Source organism: Geotrypetes seraphini, chromosome 6 (assembly GCF_902459505.1).
Source record: "Geotrypetes seraphini chromosome 6, aGeoSer1.1, whole genome shotgun sequence".
NCBI classification, from domain to species: domain Eukaryota; kingdom Metazoa; phylum Chordata; class Amphibia; order Gymnophiona; family Dermophiidae; genus Geotrypetes; species Geotrypetes seraphini.
Window position 1 is genome coordinate 169,390,690 of NC_047089.1, and position 13,707 is coordinate 169,404,396.

Below are 13,707 nucleotides of genomic sequence, written 5' to 3' on the forward strand. Positions count from 1 at the left end.
AGTGGCTGCGGTCGTGAGTTTCAAAATATCCTTAGATCCTAAAAAATAGTCAATGTGGGAGTATGATTTGTGTGGCGCTGAATAAAATGTGAAGTCTTTGGTGGTAGGATGGAGGACACTCCACAGATCAGACCATCCATACGATTGCATGAGAGTAGAGAGAGTTTGGCAGGGCGGCACATGGATGATCTGTCAATGAAAGGGTCCAGCGGAAAGTTGAAGTCTCTGGCAATGATAGTGTGATCAGAAAAAGAAGAATTGCAGATGGTATGGATGTTGTGAAAAAAAGAAGGGTCATCTGAGTTGGGGGGCATATATATTTAGTATATTCAAAGGTTTACCATCAACAGCTCCCTCGATGTAAGACCATCTGCCCATAGGATCAAAGGAATGCATGGAGAGCTGAAAATTGAGGGATTTGCGCAGGAGAATAATCACTCCGTTTTTCTTCCCCATAGCAGGTGCAGCGAAACAGTGCTGTATCCATCACCCAACAAGTTTATGTGCTTCCATTAAGTTGATATGAGTCTCTTGAAGGAGGCATATGTCTGCTCCCAGATGTTTAAAGTAATGCAGAATTTTCTTTCTTTTAACAGGGCTAGATAATCCCTTAACATTAAGGGAAACAAGTTTTATGGTAGACATAGTATCATGGTGATTAGAAAATCAACTGATGAGCTGATGAAAAGTGCCACAGAGTTCAATGGAAAAAAAATAGCCAGCAGGAAAAGAAGGTGTCCAGAGGCATAAAATGCCAAAAGGTGTTCGTGGTATAGTTGAAAAAAAGGAAAATGATTCAAAAAATAAAGCAAGGCTCCAAAAAGAAAAGGAAAAAGGTAGGATACTGCCATGAGGAGGGACAAATGGTATAGTGAGCAGAGGAGGGAAAGTAGTAATCTAAGATGGGGACGCGTGAGGACAAGACAGACTCAGCAAGCGAGCATAGCCCCAGGCGTAGCAAGTTACAGAGGGTTCAGGTGACATCCAGCCAGGATTGTAAGGAAACGGAATTAAATCAAGTCATGACTCCAATAGTTTCATCCAGGTATTTCTGCAGTTCAGAAGGCTCCTCAAAATTCTTGGTGGTATTTCTGTAAGTAATTCTCATTCTGGCTGGGTAATATAAGCCGTATTGAGCACCAATGCTTTTAAGTTGAGGTCTCATGGCAAGGAATGCTTTTCTCTTATGAGCTGAGTTCTTAGAAAGATCTGATACAAGGAGGATTTTTTTGCAATCAACAAGGAGAGGTTGTTTAACCTTTGCAGCTTGCAAGATTTGTAAAGCATGTGAGTAGCGTAGCAGTTTAAAAACTACAGGTCTAGGATAGGTGGATTGAGCAGGTGGGCCAGGTGGGCTCTCTCAATTTCCAGAGCTGGTGAAAATTGGATATTCAAAAGTGATGGCAGAAGTGAATGAAGATATGTAAGCATATCATTTTTCTCAACAGACTCTGGTAAGCCAATAATGCATACGTTATTGCGACGCATCCGATTAGACATGTCATCTAGGTCTCTCTGAATGAGATCCATCTTGCGGAGACCACGCTGCATATCAGAGATTTGGGTGTCATGTGTGGATAGGCGCTCCTCAGACAGTTCTAGCCGAGCTCCAAATTGTTTGAATTGAAGGGTAATGATGCTCAACTCTGATTTTATATCGGCCGTCGCTGCTAGGTTTTCCTGCATAAGCCCTTGTAAAATATGCAGGTCCTGAGATAGGGAAGCGCCAGATGCGAGCGACTTAGAGGAGGAGGCCTTGTCGGGAGACGGAGGCTCGTGCTTAGAGCGCTTCGGCGCATTAGGAGGAGCAGAGGAGCTGGATGGAGGCGCTCCGTCTATTTTTGAAGGTTTGGTCGCCATTAAGCGATGTTTAGAGAGAGTATGCCGACCTGAATATCACGGAGAGACTGGCTGGAGTCCGTTGTTCGGGTAAAGGCTGGAGCGAGCGAGCAGGCTAAGCTGCCATCTTGTAGCCGGTCACGTGACCACCCCCCAAATTTATGCTTTAAGTGTAAAGTTGGGGACACAGCTCTCAACTAATAATAACCACAATCATTTAAATTTGTTAAAAAAAATTTTATGTGAAAGAGGAGGTGTCATTGATTGAAAGTGCACACCAGCCACTTGGGTAGAGACAAATGTGAGCTTAAAATACTCTGTTTTCACTCACAATTCACATCATTTCACTCTACCAATTAATGTATACCTGAAACTAGTGAAATCATTTCAAAAAAGAGAGAGCTGTGTCCCAAGTAAAAAACTGCTTGCAATTTTAAATTGTGGTATTTTAAATTGACATCCAGCTGCTCCTTCCTTTAGGCGAGAACCGGCCATCCCAAATTGCTAACCTCCAACACTGCCTCACTGACATGAAAACTTGGATGTCAAACAACAAACTTCAACTTAACGCCTCCAAAACCGAACTCCTATGGATCAGAAACAAAAACACCAAATACCTACGTCCTACACTAACATGGGACTCCACTCTACTAACGGCAGCAGATCAAGTTCGCAGCCTGGGAGTAACCCTAGACGGACACCTCTCCCTATCCGCCCACATATCCCAAGTAGTCTCCACCTCCTTCTACTACCTTCGCCAACTGAAAAGGATCAAACCCTACATCTCCACACCAGACCTCGCCCAACTCCTATACGCATATGTCCTATCCAGAATGGATTATTGTAACTCCCTATTTAATGGACTAACCAAAAATAATCTCAAACGCCTCCAACGGGTCCAAAATGCAGCCATCCGCCTCCTACACAACCTCAACTACCACGATCCCATCTCCCCAGCACTCCGTGCTGAACACTGGCTCCCAATTAGCCAACGCTGTACTTTCAAAGCCCTGGCAATTGCCCACAAGAGAATCTACTCCATCACCCCCTCCTACATAAAATCCAAGCTTCCCATCTACAACCCCACTCGCACCCTCCGCTCTAAGTCAGAGATACTCCTATGCACTCCCCCCGGAAGATCCCTGCTCACAGAAACTGCCCACAAATGATCCTACAGCCACTTCATTCCACACCTCTGGAACCAACTCCCCTCCCAACTCAGACAACAGAACTCATTATTAACATTCCGTAAATCGGTAAAGACCCTCCTCTTCAACTAAAGATCTCCCCTGTCTACTCCCCCCCTTAAGCCCCACCCCCTCCTCTCTCCTATCTCCTCCCCAAACTCAAGTATAATCCTCTCTTAGTCTTTCCACTGACAAATTGTACCTAAACACATATAACTATCCTTAAACTAACTACTGTATTCCCCCCTTCTCTCATTCTGCTGTATTTTCCCTGTATTAATTCTCTTCACAATCTATAAGTCCAATCACTTAAACCTGTTGTATTACTTATATGTCTAGTTACTCTCCACTGTGTATGTTCATTTGTAGACCGTTCTGAGCTACTGGGAGGACGGGATAAAAATCCAAATAAATAAAATAAAATACAGCCAAGCCCCTAAATTCTGAGAATTGAATTAATATTGATGACAATAAACATGTCCAATGAGGACCCCGTTTCACAACTTTCTTCAGGGATCTATGGCATCTGGATTCCGGAACATCATCTACTATCAAAATTTAAAGCTGTGTTGCTGAGCATTGCAAGCAAATTTATGAAAATGGAAACGGCGTGTTAGGCAGGAGATCCAACGGACTAAATAGCTCCATTAAGACGTGAACATCGTATTGATGTTATCAAACTTGATAAACTTTATATGTAGGCACAAACATATGTCTGAATGGAATGTGCCTAAGTTATATTAAACAATACATTCAATTTGAAACTGCTTGTCCAAAAACAACTGATTGTCCAAACTGCGTATCCAAAATTTATGAAAAATTTGATGCTGAATTTTAAATTGTGGTATTCCATTCAACACTCTCATTGAGTTCCCACAAATGTGAATGTCGTGATGATGTCATCAAACTTAATAAACTTTACGTGTAGACACGAACATACTGTTGCACAGAATGTACCAAAGTTATGTCAAACAGCACATTCAATCTAAAAATGCCTGTTCAAAATAACTGGTTGTTCTACATATACAAAATTTATGAAAATTTTGATGTCAAAATTAAATTATGGTGTTTCAGTGTCAATTGAGTGATATTAAATATTATTATAAACTACAAGTTGATCCTACAGATTTTTTTTTAAGATCGGAGATTACCACAATAGTCACCCTAGCTGTTGATGAAGGTTATCTTTTCAAAGCAGAAGCACGTTATTTGGTTCCCTTGCAACCTAAAAGATGTGAATGGGCATAATCAAAAGAAAAGTCTAAGTCCGTTTTGGGCCCAAGTCGCCCAAAGTCGGACACGGGAAAAGGTCCATTTTTGAAAAATACGTCCAACATTTTTTTTTTAAATCGTCCAACTGTACGTCCAGCTGTCTGATCGCCCAGACCGCAAAGTCATCCATCTTTATACCCCATTTTTATCCAAAAATTCATCCGTCACAAATGCCTAGAAAAAGACCATTTGGGCACAGGAGGGGCAGGAAAGGGATGAACTGGACACCCAGACATGGCACCAGAGTAGTGGGGTACCTTACATGGCACTGCTGTGAACTTCACAAAATGGGTCCCACATAAACATCTCACTACAGCTCCCTTTTAGGTCATGGTGAGCCCCCAAAACACCCCAAGAATCTACTAGACACACCTATCTACCACTCCAATAGCCCTTATGGCTGCAGGAGTCACTTATATGGCAGTACAAAAGGGTTAGGGTTTTTTTGGGGGGTGCATAATTTTCACCATGAATGCAGTGATTAGAGTGGCTTATGGGCTTGGGTCCTCCTCTCCATGGTTCACTAACCCACCCCCAAGACCACTTAAGCCACCTTTTGTGCAGCTCTACTAGGCTTTCCTATGCCAGGCTGCCAGGTGCTGATGTTCTGGAGGCAGATATGTAAAGTTGTTATTATGATTTTTTTTTTGGGGGGGGCAGTGATGACTGGGGCAGTGTGTGTGGGTCTGTACTTTGTGTCTGCAGTGCTTATCTGGTCACTTTGGATACTTTCTTGTGACATAGACCTAGTTTTAGATGGCCTAAGTCACAACGTCCAAGTTCCGTCTAGGCAGTGTTGTAAAACTTTCGGTTATACATGCAGTACGACTAAATCTAGGATGGCCTATATCCTGCCCAAATCTCACTCTCGACACTCCTCCTGAAATGCCCCTTTTAGCTCTGGTCGTTCAACAGCACTGTGAAGGCCTAGGTCATTTTTAAATAAGTCTAAAACCCGGTTCGATTATCGGCACTTGGACGATTTGTCTCACTGATCATCCAAGTGCCGATTTAGGCCAGTTTTTAGATGTTTTTCTGTTTCGATTTTGAGCCCCCAATTTTCTATGCCTAAAATACATAAATCCATGGATAAACCGCCAGGTCGCCCTATTGTTTCTTTATGTGACACAATATTGGAACCTTCTTCCAAATTTATTGATCACTTTTTGATGACCTTTGATCCATCTGCCAAATTTTATGTCATAGATACCGCATATATTTTTTTATTAAAAATTAAAACACTTTCAGGTACCATGGAACCCTCTGATATGTTGGTCACATTAGATCTTACTGTTTTATACACAAACATTCCTCAGAAAGCCTGAAGTTGTATCTTAAGTTTCAAGAGTGAGCTGTCAGTGCAGAGATAGTGAAGTAGAGGAATCTAGAGAGTTATGAGCAGAATACCAGAGATAAATAATATGCTTTTAATTGCGTCTTAAATGTCAAAAATGAGCTTTCAGTGCGGAGATAGTAAGGTAAAGAATTCTAGAGAGTGGGAGCCATAACAGAAAATGAGGAGTTCCTATAAACATTGAGGAATAATTGTCGAAACGAAGGAATGACTAATAACTGTTGGGATGATAGAAGAGTTATTTGTGGAGAGTATTGAACCAAAAGCCTAAATAAGAAGAAAGGAAGGAAGACCACTAGATAATATTTGATGAGATGTATATTGTACTTGAAAGGGATGTTATATGAGACGGGAAGAATATGCTTAGTTTTTAAGAGTGGTGTAATGTGGTTGAATTTGGAATGACGATGAAGCAATTTAACTGCAGTGTTTTGGACTAATTGTAACCTGTGCAACTGGTATTTCGGGAGACCAATGAGAATGGAGTTGCAGTAATTGAGCTTGGACATTACCAGAGAAAGTATAAGAATATGAAAGAGAACTTTGTTGAAGAAATAAACGAATTGATCAAATTTGACGGAAAGCATAAAAAGATGAAGATACCACATCACTACTGCAGAAGAGCGGGATTTGGGTATGATTGTATGTGATGATCTTAAGGTGGCCAAACAAGTTGAAAAGGTGATGGCAAAAGCTAGAAGGATGCTAGGTTGCATAGGAAGAGGTATGGCCAGAAGGAAAAAGGAGATATTGATACATTGGTGAGACCTCATTTAGAATATTGTGTACAATTCTTGAGGCCGCACTTTCAAAAAGATAGAAAAAGGATAGAGTCGGTCCAGAGGAAAGCTACTATGTATGGGGACAGACTTAAAGATCTCAATCTGTATACTTTGGAGGAAAGGCGGGAGAGGGGAGATATGATAGAGATGTTTAAATAACTACGTAATGTAAATGCGCATGAGTCGCGTCTCTTTCATTTAAAAAGAAACTCTGCAATGAGAGGGCATAGGATGAAGTTAAGAGGTGATAGTCTCCGGAGTAATCTAAGGAAATACTTTTTTTTACAGAAAGGGTGGTAGATGCATGGAACAGTCTCCAGGAAGAGGTGGTGGAAACAGAGACTGTCTGAATTCAAGAGGGCCTGGAATAGACACATGAGATCTCTAGGAGAGAGAAAGAGATAATGATTACTGTGAATGGGCAGACTAAATGGGCCATTTGGCCTTTATCTGCCCACTTATTCAACAAATTTATTTAATAGCACAAGCCACTACCTTGTTTCTCCTCCTGTACGCCCCCTTCCCACTACTCCTCAGCTCATATGTTCCCTCTCTAAATTTATACTGTTATGCTGCAATATCTAACTGTATGTTCTCACTCTAAATTATTGCTGTAATCTCTATGCATACCGACTCTTACTGTAAACTCGATGTAATCCTCTATTATTGTGCACCGACTTGAACTGAAAAGTTATGACAGGATATAAATAAAGCTAAATCATGTTTCTGTGTTACTACCGCAGTTACATTAATGACTCCTGTCTCGGGCCTTTCCCCTGTGCCGTGGCAGCTTCAAAAATTTAAAATCATTGATGGCACAGTGCTTCTACTGGCTCTGGAGCACTCCTAGTGTCTCTGGCTACCTCCACTCTATTGTTCATGGGCTAGTGACATCATAGTGATATCACCACATACCCATATCACCGCGCATGCATGTGGCAGCCTCCTCAATCTGGCGCAAGCCTTAACACAGACCTGTGCCTTTTCTGCAGGCCTTCTCTGGCACCCTCTCATCCTCTAGTGAGCCGTAAAGGTTGCAACTCGCATCCCATGTACCAGAGCCTGCCGGATTCATGACTGGGACCAGATCTGCTTCCAATGACACCCAGGGCATTGCCTGAAACCCTTCCCCCCCAACCAGGAGTCTCCAGGTACATTTTTTAAATTCTTTACTCTGGTTAGATGAGGAAAGGGGGGGGATTTGATATTCTGCCTTTCTGCGGCTACAATCAAAGCAGTTTACATATTTTATATAGGCAATGAAGGGTTAAGTGACTTGCACGGAGCTACACTGAAACTTGAGCCAAGTTCTCCTGCTTCTCAGGCCACACCACTGATCATTAGGCTACTTCTCCAAGTAGGATACTCAGCAATTTGCCACAATACCACTAGTTGTATTTGACATAGTCATGGAAGAGTGGTTTTATAATTTTAGTTGTTGCATAACTAGAATACAGTAATATTGTTTCAAGAAACTATTTTGAATTTTTCTTGTTAAATATAGTCAGATTATTTCAAGGAACTATTTTGAATTTTTCTTGTGAAATATAGTCAGTTTGTTTCATATCAGTAAAGATGCTTGAATAATCAGAGGAGATGATGGCACAGATTAGGTTTTGTTTGTTACTAAAATTGACTTGGAAAGAAAATACTATTTACTCCATTGACTCTGCTCAGAAGAACTGTGGGACTTTTTTTGAGAAGGAACTGTTGCAATTGCAAGATGTTATTTTTAACCCAGCATGCTGATGCTTTATGTAAATACCAGCAACTGCTACGTGCTGTTTTTAGAAAGGCTGTGATGGTTCTACATATAACTTTGCCCACTTTGGGCTCCTTTTATCAAGAAGTAGTAGTGCCTTTTATTGCAGGCCGGCAAGGTAAATGCTCCAACTCTCATTCAATTCCTATGAGCGTTAGAGCATTCACCTTGCCGGCCTGCGATAAAAGACTCTTCCGCTTTATTTGCAAAATGGAGAAAATCATGCATCCAGAAAAGGGGTCTATTTGGGGGAGGAATGGAGATGAGAAATCAACATGGGCTACTTTTAAGTCATGTCAGAGGTGTAGTAAGGGCGGGCGGCACCTGGGGCGATGACGTTCCACCCCCGTCCTCTTCCCCACATCCCCCCGCTGTGCCCCCCTTCCCTTTCCCCATACCTTTTTAATTTCTCCAGCATGAGCAGCATGCCCATGATAAGAACATAAGAATAGCCTTACTGGGTCAGACCAATGGTCCTTCAAGCCCAGTAGCTCGTTCTCATGGTGGCCAATCCAGGTCACTAGTACCTGGCCAAAACCCAAGGAGTAGCAATATTCCATGCTACCAATACAGGGTAAGCAGTGGCTTCCCCCCTGTCTTTCTCAATAACAGACTGTTGATGTTGGCTCGTCCTTTGATGTCCTGGAAGTGACATCAGAGAGAGCACCAATGCTGACAAGGGCAGCAGCCTCTTGGCAGGGAAGTAAAAAAAGGTACGGGGCAAGGCAAGGGGCGTGTGGCAAGGAGAGGAGCAGGAAGGGTGGAGAGGAGGAGGGGTGCCACGCTATTAGGAAGACCGCGCCTGGGGTGGACTGCCCCCCCCCCACTGCACCCCTCATACTACACCATTGAATCATGTTACCACTAACTAGTGCTATTTTAACACGGGTCCCATTTTCTGCAGTAAGAACACTTTAAAAGAAGCAGTGCTAACGGCTCACCGAGACCAGCAGCAGTATCGGGAGCCCCTCTCCAGCAGGGCACCTGATCACAGTTACACCCCTCCCCCGATCCAACAGGGGAGAATACTTTAAATATATATTTTTTATTTCTCTTGATACTTATTTTTTATCTCTATTTTTTTAAATTTATTTTACTTATTTATTTTTAATTCTATCTTTAAATGTATTTATTCATTACTTGGTGGAATATTCATTTCTATCTCTATCTCTGTCTTTATATTTTATCTTTATTTTTCATAAATTGTCTCTTCAGGTACTTTAGTTAGATTGTGAGCCTTTGGGACAGTTAGGGAATTTCCAAGTACCTATCTTATTTATTTTTATTTATTGTATCTTTTAATGCATTCATTTTTGTAAACCGCTTAGAAACCTCACGGTTATTAGCGGTATATAAGAATTAAATTAAATTAAATTACTAATAACTGGGGTTAAAAGCAAAATAACACTTCTTATGGAAGCCCACATTAGTAACTATGACCCCGAATGGTGATATTCGGCTGCTGAATGTAGATCTTATGGGGTTGATTCTAGAAATGGTACCTAAATCGGACAGTTCCTAGAAAATGGTGCTGGCCACATGTCAATTACACTTAGTCAGCAGAGAAGACAGTGGGGAACGGACAATGAGCCATCCGTCAGAGCCAGCAGGGTAAAATCAAGTCTTCTTTATTTCAATCCAGGACGTACAGTAATAAGGTCCTGGTGGATGGCTCATTGTGCGTTCCCACTGTCTCTGCTGCACTGTGTCTGTGGGTTCCCATCCTGTTGGACTCCTTGGTAATATATAATAACACTTAGGCACCATTTACAGAATCACAGCTAGCGGTGCCTATGTAAAAATGTAGACACCTAAAATGTAGGCCAGGGTTTTAAAGGCCTACATTTCAGGCACCTAAGTTTTTGGAGAATTGCGCATAGCGGCGCCTAAGTCATGGTCCGCCCTTAGAAACACCCACTTAGGTGTATAGAATCGGATAGACGCCTATTGCCCAATTAATTTTTTTTAACCAGTTACTGAGGCTATTAAGGGCATTTTGCCAATTAAATTCTAAGAGGGGCCTATAGAATCAGCCCCTATAAATCCACTTCCCAATGGATAAATAGATGGTATAACTAAGGGGGTAATTTTTATAAAAGGTTGAAGGACCCATAGATGCATATGGTGGTGATCTATCTTGTTTTGGACATCTGAAAACTGGTATTTAGACATCTGTATTGAAAGGATATTCAAATTCCAATTTTACAAAGGCAAGATATGGATATTTAACACTGCAGTATGTCCATATGGCAAGGAGGTGTGATCCGGGCATGTTTTGGTAGTACTAGGTGGGGGTCCATAATATAGATGTCCAACTCTGACCACAAAAGGGAAAGGGACAACAAGACTAAAAAGATGGATGTTATTATTTAGCCCCAATACTTGTTACATGCAGGTTACAGAAATGTGTTCTGATAGAGCAGCTGTCCACTGGAGGGATTAAGGCATGACACCTCCTTAATCTCCTAGTACTGCTGTCCTCCTCCTTCTCCTCTGAATATGAAACTGGCAAATGATACCAGGCTCTAAGAGGCACCAGTAGGTGTTGAAACCTTGGGTGCACTCCCATTTATGCCAGGATTTTCCTGGCCTAAATGAATATGCCTGTGTCAAACCATTCCCAAAATCTGTCCAGAATTCCTCCCCTAACCATGCCTGAGTCCAACCACTCCCGGAATCCACCCCTAACCATGCCTCGGAGTAGAAGCCTACATTTAAGCAGTAGATGCCTACCGAGTTAGGCGCCCCCCCCCCCAGCTAATTATTTTGTTATTGCTTTTTAATTAACAGCACCAATTAAGCCTAATTGAATAATTCAGTTAGGTTCTAGGTGTGCCAGTCTAGGCACCTAACTTCAGGTACCACTTATAGAATCTGTGTATTAGGGGGTACAGTAATTTCATATATCGCCACATATGCACATAAATGGCCTTTTATAAAATTTTAACTAACTTAAAAGTACATGTGATGACATGATGGCATGTAGAAGAACAAGGGCAGGGTTCAGCATATAGAAGCATACTTAAAATTATAGAAACATGAATATTTACACTTGCTCCAGGGCAGATGTAAACATCTATGTCTGCATCTATGTCTGCAATATAAGCACCATTTCTTCCACTTGCACTAGTATTTTATAAAGATAAATAGGCACCTAGTTATCTTTATAAAATTGAAAACGGGCTTATACTAGGTGCACCTCCTATAAAATTGCCCCTTAAATGGACAATAGCCAGCTGGCAATCTATATTTACAATCCATGGAAAAATAAAAGACCTGGATGACTGTGTTGTCTTGTTTAGAACCATTTGAAAAGCGTACAGCTGCTGCCTGCCAAAGCCTGTTTTCACACTTCTCATAAGAGCAAAACCAACCAGGACCAATGGTGATCAAAGTCTTGAATTTGCCATGTGAAAATGCATGGTCTGTGTCTGGCAACTAAAATTCAATACAAAGAAGAGCAGAGTGATGCATTTGGGGAACAGAGGAAGATGTGTATGCTGGGAGGCGAGAGGCTAATATGCACATATGGGGAGAGGGACCTTGGGGTGATAGTGTCTGAGGATCTGAAGGCAACAAAGCAGTGTGACAAGGCGGTGGGTGTAGCCAGGGCGATGCTAGACTGTATAAAGAGAAGCATAACCTGCAAATGAAAGGTGGTGTTGATGCCCCTGTACAGGTTGTTGGTGAAGCCCCATTTGGAGTATTGTGTTCAGTTTTGGAGGCCGTACCTGGCCAAGGATATAAAAAGACTTGAAGTGGTCCAAAGAAAAGCAACAAAAATGGTGGGAGGTTTGCGTCGAAAGAAGTACAAGAAGAGACTAGAAAACCTCAACATGTATACTCTAGAGGAGAGAAGGGCAGGAGTGATATGATACAGACATTTTAAATATTTGAAAGGTATTAATATAGGACCAAATCTTTTCCAGAGAAGGAAAATTGGTAAAACTAGAGGACATACATTGAGGTTGAGGGGGTGGTAGACTTAAGAATACTGTTACAAAATTATTTTTCACATAGAGGGTGGTGGATTCTTGGAATGCCCTTCCGAGGGAGGTGGTGGAGAGAAAAAGTATGATGGAATTTAAAAAAAGAGGATTGCTAATTGGAATGTAAATGAGTACACTTTCACAGTCCATATCCCACAAAGGAGATGGTTTGGATTGGCTGGAGTGAACTTCAAGGCAAGTCCAGTAGTTGGAGCCAAGTACAGTACCGGGTAGACTTCTAGGGTCTATGGCCCAGAAATAACAAAGAAAAAGACATTTTAATTTAATCATGAAATTGTAATGCATGGGTTTACAGGGCAGACTGGATGGACCATTCGGGTCTATATCTACCGTCATTTACTATGTTACTATGTTATTATGCATATTAAGCTTAGCTTCCAGCTACTAAGGGTGTGCATTTTTTAGAGCACATTCAGATTGTTAGCACACTTTAAAAATGTAGTGCATGCTACATTGATTTAATCCGCATTTATTGATTTAGTGCACCATTACTGCACTTTAAAATAATTGAGCATGCGCTAAATATTCCCTATTAAAGTGACTGTGAAAAACTAATCAAACAACACCCCAAAAAGTTATTTTTTAAAAACCCCAAAACCAAAAACCTAACCGAGCATTTCTTGCCTGTACGCATCCCTATCAACTATTGCATTTTCGAAGCACACTTTCATCACCATATGCCATGGAAAAATCTTTCTGATAGAAGATCCATCCTATTCCGTACTCAATGGATAGCAGTTCTATATGCTGCTTCAGTTCATTTACATGTATCCCTAGTAGTTCCAGAGATCTGCACATTAGTACTGCACACAACTTGTTAAGAAATAATAACTTAGACACTTACCTTTGCCTTACAATGGGAGTAGGGATTTCTCCAGAGAATGTTGTTTTTATATATGCACTTGAACTAAAGTGAAATATTCAAGAACTAGAATTGCATAATACAGGAAAGCAGTCACACTTCTTCTTTATAATTCTTTTTCTGCCCAAAAGCATATTACAGGAACTGATATGTTTACTGGTGCAGATTGGCCACACCCACTTAATCCTAGCAGTGCCGTTTATAGAGGAAGCTGGCTCAAAAAAATCTGTTAAGAATGAGTGTTTCAGCAAACAATAGGAAACTGACTCAGAGAGAGAATGTTTTATTGCATCAAGAAACATTTTCAGAAGGTACTAATATATTAAACTTCCCTCTGCTATAAATTCAAAAGCATAGGCAAAGAGGGAGGGGCTTAATGCTAGGTGCATAGCAGTGAACCAGTAGCCTACTGGTTAGCGCAAGGATTTTCAACCCAATGCTCAGAACACACCCAACCAATTAGATTTTCAGGATATGCACAATGAATAGGCATGAGATAGATTTGCATACAATGGAGGCAATGTATGTGTATCTTTCGCCTGTATATTCATCGCGGGTATTCTGAAAATCTGACTTTCTGGATGTGTCCTGAGGACTGAGTGAAATTTCCTGGATTAGAGCACTGGGATAACAACAAAG

At 41.3% G+C, this 13,707-nt stretch overlaps 1 protein-coding gene across 1 annotated transcript in view; it reads right to left on the minus strand.

Annotated features, from left to right (window-relative positions):
* The window catches only part of TLR8 (toll like receptor 8), a 28,844-nt gene extending 15,658 nt beyond the window's left edge, over nt 1–13,186 (minus strand). The window contains exon 1 of the mRNA XM_033947461.1: nt 13,051–13,186. The gene's annotated coding sequence lies outside the window, so the exon portion shown is untranslated. The remainder of the gene's footprint in view (nt 1–13,050) is intronic.
* Nucleotides 13,187–13,707: the final 521 nt, after the last annotated feature.